This window comes from Sceloporus undulatus, chromosome 2 (genome assembly GCF_019175285.1).
Source record: "Sceloporus undulatus isolate JIND9_A2432 ecotype Alabama chromosome 2, SceUnd_v1.1, whole genome shotgun sequence".
NCBI classification, from domain to species: Eukaryota; Metazoa; Chordata; class Lepidosauria; order Squamata; family Phrynosomatidae; genus Sceloporus; species Sceloporus undulatus.
Window position 1 is genome coordinate 46,931,161 of NC_056523.1, and position 7,724 is coordinate 46,938,884.

Here is a 7,724-nt window from a genome sequence, read left to right on the forward strand (position 1 = left end):
GGATTGTCAGATGTGTTAGCACTCCCATGTCTTTAAGGACATTCCATAGCCTTTTATGATCAAAGTCTTTACTATAGTCTATAAAACACATGCGCTCTACACGGGGCTACCTCTATATCAGGTTTGGAAGCTTCAACTAGTTCAAAACTCTGCAGCCAGATTGGAACTCCAAGGTCGGACCATATAACACCTGTATTAAGATCTCTTCATTGACTGCCAATTAGCTTCCAGTCTCAATACAAAGTGTTGGTTATTACCTATAAAGCCCAATATAGCTTGGGCCCGAGTTACTTGAGGGAATGCCTCTCCCTACACAATCCGCCCCACACTCTCAGAACAACAGGGAAGTACTTACTCAAGTACCCCAAGGTGAGACTGGCAGCAACTCACCAAAGAGCATTTACAGCGATAGCTCCGACGTGTTGGAATAAACTCCCAGAATAGATCCGACTTAGTCCTACTCTGAATGTCTTTAGGAAGGCGTTGAAATCCCATCTCTTCCAGCTGGCATACCCTCCTGACTCTTTATAGAGAAGCTATTCCCTAAGAGAAGTTTACCTCAAAATGTTTAACCTGCGACCAAGATATTTTTAAGATTGTTTGATACAATGTTTTTAAAAGTTTTATTGGATTTGTACTTGAGATTTGTAATTTTATTGTGGTATGATATGATGTATGTCCTTTGACTGAATCTGTAAAAGGCCTTCACAACCAGCACCCATAGTTTTGGGTGGTTTGGGGGCTTCCCTTGCCACCGGACTCTTGCTGAGAGCTGCGTTTGCTGCCGGGCGGTTCTTCCCGGGTTGTCGGAGGTGCGCATCTGCGCACCGGCCCAGGGAGGCCACCCACGGACTGAATTTTGGACTCTCTACCTCCTCAGCATCTCAGCGGCGGCCCTGGTGAGCTGAATTCGGGACACCTGGGGGGAAGGCGGAGAGAGGGGCGTGTCGGGGCAGCGGCACGTACAAAGCCAGCCTGCCTGGTCTCCTCCTCAATCAAGCCTCCCCTTGCCACCGGACTCTGCTGAGAGCTGCGTTCTTCTGGGTTTTCGGTCAGGGTGCGCATCTGCGACCGGCCCAGGGAGGCGGCATGGACTGAATTTTGGACTCTTGCAGCTCCGCAAACTGCGCCGCTGCGCATATTCACGCGCGGCGCAAGAGCAAGAGGATCATGTCCATGGCAGAATCAAAAAGAGAGTGAACGTGTGCACTATCTCCTGTTCTTATTGCTGTTCGGTAGGGGGAGGGGGAGGATATGGATGTGGGGAATTCTGCTGGGGAGGTAGAGGGTAATTTTGATGAGCGGGCTCCTATTGAGGTGGTGTGGGGCAAGGGGGAGGTATGGTGGTAGGTGTGGGGACTTGCGTTACAGAGGAGGCGAGATCGATGCTTAAATTCTATCTCTGCTTCCTGTCCCACTCCTAACCAAAAGGACCTGGGTCACTTCCCAACCGTGCCACAAAAACCTGTCTCTGCTCCTGTGCAAATGCCAGGTCATTAACAACAAAACCCACATCGTTCCATGCTCTGCTTGCAGATGCAATTGTGACCTTGCGTTGCATCACTGAAACCTGGCTGGGGCTGAGGGGATACTCTGTTGGGCTCAGGCCCTCCCGGCCGGGTTTTCAGTGAAGGACCCAGTCCCGGATTAGGTGGCGGGGGGGGGGGGGGGGGTGTTGCTTTGGTACTTAACATATGAATCACTTTGTCTCTCACCGGACCCTATCCGTCAAACTTCTCATTGAGTGTATTAACTTGACCCTGAAGGCCAGGACAGTCTAGGGATTTGTTGGTGTTCGGCCACCCCGTGCGCTAACAGCATCCTTACGAGCTGACCACAGTTGGTCTCGGAGTGAGTTGGAAACACCCAGGCTACTGTCCTGGATGACTAACATCCCCTCGTGGCCAACCATATTCCACCCGGTGCAGCGGGAATTCATGGATCACCATGGCAACCATGGGCCTGTCCCAATAGGTCTCGGGTCCGACGCATTTTGCGGGATATTACACTCGATCTGGTCTTTTGTACAGATGCGGAAAATCCGTGGGCGGAAATAACTAACATTTCCGCCCTGTCATGGACGGATCATTTCTGGTGGAGGCAAAAAATCAAGGCTTCTACCCCAGATCCCCCCCAGGTGGTGGTGGACCTATTAGAATGGTCCACCCTCGAAGGCTGATGGAAACCCAAAAGGTCCAGGAGCCTTAGAGGGGCACATGGTTGGAAATGACGCAAACTCTGGGTGAGGTCCTCGCGGGTGTATCGGTTATCTGGATACCTTCGTTTCTAGGCTATACAACGTATAGCTCACAAGCGCCCTCAGGCCTGCTTCCAAAAGAAAGCCCTGTATACGGAAGATCTCCGGGCGAGGAAGCGGGTCCTGCGACGGCCTAGGCATCGCTGGCGAAAACGGAAACACTTACGCTTAGCCGACAAGGCTCTTCTAGACCGCCTTTTGGAGGACTACGGGGAGGAGGCGATACGAGCATGTAGAATTCGTTCTATGGTGCTTGTGGCATCCGCGGTGTCGCATCCACAGAGTTGTTCAGGGGGTCAGGGAGCTACTTAGCTCCCTTCTGCCCCAAACCGAGTCCTTGACCTCTAAGGCCTGCTGTGACCAATTTAACAACTTCTTCGCGGATTAAAACCTCTCGGATAAGCGAAGGTCTTAACGCCGGCATTAGCGCAGAACCTAGAGTAGAGGAATCCAGAGCCTCCCATGGACTCTAATTAAACTGGATCCGTTTGAGTCCGTTAGTACGAGGATGTGGAACAAGATCCTAGAAGTGTTTGGAAGACAACCTGCTCTCCTATCCCTGTCCCTCATGCCGCGTTCCTCCAGGGGGACGCGGTGGTAACTTCATTGTTTACACCGGATCATTAACCACTTGAGGATGGGCATTTCCATCAAGCTTAAAATTGGCCATAGTAAAACCGTGCTTAAAAAGCCCCCTCGATCCTGATGCATAACAATTATCGGCCAGTTTCGTTGCATTCTTGGGGAAGGAGATGGAGGGGTTGAATAGTAACGATCTCGTGGGAGGCATTTCAAGGCCGCTTTCGGGCGGGCACTAATCAGGGTTGAGACTGCCATGGTCGCTTGGTAGTGATCTACCGTCTGGGCATTGACAGGGGAAGCGTGGTCTGTTGGTGGCTCTTGGCATCTAGCGGCTCTTCGATACCATAGACCATGGTATCTTTCTGGTCGCGTAGCAGAGGGTGGAATCGGGGGCACTGCGCTAGAGGGGGACTGATCAAATAAGTAAAGTGAGTGGTGAATGCTCCAGTGCAAGGCAGATTCCAGCCTAAAGGAGGCGTGTCGCAAGGCCATTGCTGAAAAAGACTTCCTGGATCTCACCATTTTTAATTTAGTTTCCAAATGTTAAAAGATAACACATAAATAATTCATAAACAAACAAACATGGACTGTACATTACATCTAAACAACTATTGATCATTTATAGTTCCTTATTATTTGTATTCACCTTATTTATGTTACATCTTTGATTTTCTTTTCACTGAATTGATCCTTGAAGTCTCTATACATGTATCATTTTAGACTTTATGATTCTTTATTGGCTACTTTATATTGTCTACTATATTTTTAGAATGACTATAACTATGAACAAAATTTCCCATACAGTCCTTTACTTATAATAATTCTTTTGTTCTTTTTGTACATTATACTCCCTGTTTTTTGTTTTTCAATATTCTCTAAACCCAAACATTTCACTGCCCAATAATTTTTATTGGACTCCATTCTTTTTCTATTTCATCTATTGATTTGCTCTTAAATAAAGTTATTAAAATGTCTGTATCCACTGATTCTTTTAATTTTATCATCCATTCTTCATTGGGTAGAAATGATTTGTTTTTCCAATACTTAGTTTAGCAGTTGAGACAATATACAGTTTTATTTGTCTATATCTTTCCCCCTTGTTTTTCCCCATGGAATGGGTCATGTTGAGTAGAAAGAGTCCTGGATCCCACCATTTTGATAACTATCAGCCATTCTCTAATATTCCATTCTTGGGAGAGGTTCTGGAGTGAGTGGTGGCCTCTTAGCTCCAAGGGTTTCTGGAGGAAGTGGATTATCTTGATCCATTTCAATCTGGCTTGAGATCTGGCTATGGGACAGAGACAGCTTGGGTTGCCTTGATGGATGACCTACGCAGGGAGCTGGACAGGGGGAGTGTGTCTCTGTTGGTCCTGTTGGATCTCTTGGTGGCTTTTAATACCATTGGCCATGGTATCCTTCTGGGCCGACTCTCTGAAATGGGTCTTGGGGGTACTGTTATGCAGTGGTTCCTGTCTTTCTTGGAGGGGTGAATTCAGAAGGTGGTAGTGGGGGCCTCCTGTTAAGGTCATTGGTCTGTTGGGTTCCTCTGGGTTTTGTTCTGTCCCCCATGTTGTTTAACATCTATATGAAGCCACTGTGAAAGGTCATCTGGAGTTCTGGGGTGAGGTGGCACCAGTGTGCAGATGACACCCAACTCTAGCTCTCCTCCCCACCTGATTCCAAGGAAATTTTCTCTATACTGAACCAATGTCTGATGTCAGTAATGGACTCGATGAGGGAAAACAAACTGAAACTTAATCCAGACAAGAATAAGGACTCAAGGCAGCTTACCTGATAAAAGGTAAATTGGAAACAAACAAAAGAGTATTATTTTAATGCCATTAAACTATCAATAATATTAAAGACCTTTATTTAGAATAAGGAAGATTTTATGCATTTTAATTATGGTGAATAGAGATTTTTATAAAAAGTAAATAATATTTAAGACCATTTAAAACTTATATTAGAAATGAAATAACAGTAGAAGAAAACAGTAAAGCACCCTGTTAAAGCCCCTCTGGTGGGGGGGCATATGGAAAAACAGCAGGAAAGGACCAATTTCAGGGCCCATTCAGACTACACATTACCCTGATTCGATCCTTCCACGTGAAGTTCATATTGGGCCCGATTCTGTCACAATCCATTTCAAGGCATGCACAAGGAAATGCTCTTTAGCGCGAGGCATCCAGATTCGGGGCAAAATCCATCTTTTTTTAAAAAAAAAAACAGGTTCTGCTGAATATGAACTTTCCCCTAATCATGATTGGGGCAAATTCAGGGAGGGATTAAGGTCAGAGGGTGGGCAAAGGGCAGGGCATTCCCTCCCCTCATCAGAGGAGGAGGAGGAGGAGGAGGAGGAAAGAGCCGGAGGAAGGATGCAAAAAAGGGGAATCTGACAGGAGGCAAAAGGGTGACAGGAGGCAAAAAGGGGGTGACTGACGGGGTAAATTCAGGGCAGGTCAGGGGGCCAGAGCAAGCCAAACGTCTGCTCTGCAGCAGGGACCTTTTCCCTTTAATTTTCATTTTTTATTACTTTTTGGCAAAAAAATGTGCATGTTTTTTGCAATAGATATATAGATAGAATGGGAGCAGGAGGAAGGGTCAATTCAGGGCAGGGCAGGGGGCCAGAGCAAGCCAAACTTCTGCTCTCCAGCAGGGACCTTTTCCCTTTGATTTTCAATTATTTTTTATTATTTTTGGCAAAAAATGTGCATGTTTTTTGTTTCAGGTAGATCTATATTTAGATAGAATGTGGCAAGCTGCTTGTTCCCTTTCCCTTTCATTTCCTGGCTTCCTCCTAATAGGAGCCCTTTGCAAGAAGAGTACTTTGCAAAAAACCTTTTTTCCTTTGTGAATGAATGCTGCAATGCGAATGAATGCTATAATTTGAATGTTACAATATGTTTCTCTTTCCAGTTTGGCAAATTGATACAGCTTTTGCTACTGTCTCTAAGGAATTCAGGGGTAGCCTAGGGAAAGCAAAATAAAATAAAATAAAATAAAAAAAGTGCATGGCATTGCATCCTTTTCTGGCATTCCGAGGTGAGGAATTAATTTATTATTATTATTATTATTATTATTATTATTATTATTATTATTATTACATGTGTATGAGGCATTCTGGGGTGACAAGGAGGGGGGATACAGGATGCAGAGATGGCATTAGCTTGCATTTTGGGGTTGAGAATGGGGCCAAGGGCAGGTCATAACCTGCCCTCTGACCTTAATCCCTCCCTTAGTGGCAAGTTCATATTCAGCAGAACCCGGGTTTTTTCATTTCCTTGTGCACGCCTCGAAATGGATTGTGACAGAATCGGGCCCAATATGAACTTCACTTGGAAGGATCGAATCCTGATCCGGGGTAAAGTGTAGTCTGAATGGGCCCTCAGATAGTGGTCTATACATTATTGGTATCCCAAAGCAAAATTAAAACATGTATGTCCCAGCCTTAATGTGAGTCTACTATGTGAGTCATGTTTTTCACATAATGAATTTCCCCACCCTGATCCAGATTGCCAGTGGTCACAACTGTTCGTGATAAGATTTAGAAGGTCTCTTTTACACTGAACTAGTGCTTTGATGCAACTTGAACTGCCATGGCTGTATCCTGTGTAATCCTGCAGTTTGTAGTCTGGAGAGACACTAAAGTTCTCTGGCAGAGTATTTTGAATATCCCATGAAACTATGGATGTCAGAATTCCGAAGAATTCACCATGGCACTTACTATATAAGATTAGAATAGAATAGAAGAAATATGACTTATGACTCTGATCATTTAGTGGAAGCTGGGAGAGGTAAGGTTCGGAAGGCCATTAGGAAGAGGTCAGGTTGGAAAGAGGTCTAAATTGCAATGTCAAGATCAGCTCATCAGATTGTAAGTAGGTGGACAAGAAGGTCATGATTTTGTCAGGAGGTCAACTGAAAGTTTCTCTTAAAAGTATCTAGTCAGGACAGTAACAAGACTGAAAACCTGATTTCCAAAGTTAAAAACTTCCAGTATTTCAGATTAAAGCCAGTTCCGTCCTATTCATTAAAAAATAACAATATATTAAATACTTTCTCTCTAAATACTTTCAATTACCAGGGTTATAATCAAGCTATAACTCAGAAAACTCAGTCCATTGACACTATAGTACTTTCTATAAAGTGCCACTAAAAGCACAGAGCCGATCAAGTCCAGAATCATTTCCAAGTTAAGTGATCAAAACAAACAAACAAGCTTCATTTATATACCGCTTCATACTGCCTAAGCAGTGTCTAAGTGGTTTACAACTGTAAGCTAATTTGCCCCCAACAATCTGGCTACTCATTATAGCGCCCTCGGAAGGATGCAAGCCTGAGTCAAACTTGAGCCCTTTTTCTGGTCTTGGGGGTTGTTCTCACTTACAATTTACAACAATTTAAAATACACTGGTTCCGTTAAATCAGATTCAAAATAACACAGGTATTATCCCACGTTCCAAATCGCTTTTTTTCCTTCGTTCTCATGTACCAACTGAATCGCTGTAAATGATCCGCTTTCGTTCCTATTCAACAATGAATCGTTGTATATATAACCCGGTTTTAGTGTTATTTCGTTCGCACTCGCCTTTTTTGGCTGTCAATCAAAGCACGTCATCATGACATCACATTTATTCAGAGTAACATACACCGATGTAGCCTGTACCTGCGTTCCCACTACCTGGCCGTTTTTAATTAGTTATAAATTTTGCTTTTTTTAAAAAAAGAGCCAATCAGGAGGTGCTTATTCGTCCTCTTCTGTGTCTCCCCATATTAACTGCCATAACTCAGTGCTAGGGAATCCTGGGAATGGTAGTTTATTATGGCACCAGCACTCTCTGGCAGAGGAGGATAAATGTCTCACAAACACAACAATCCCATAGTT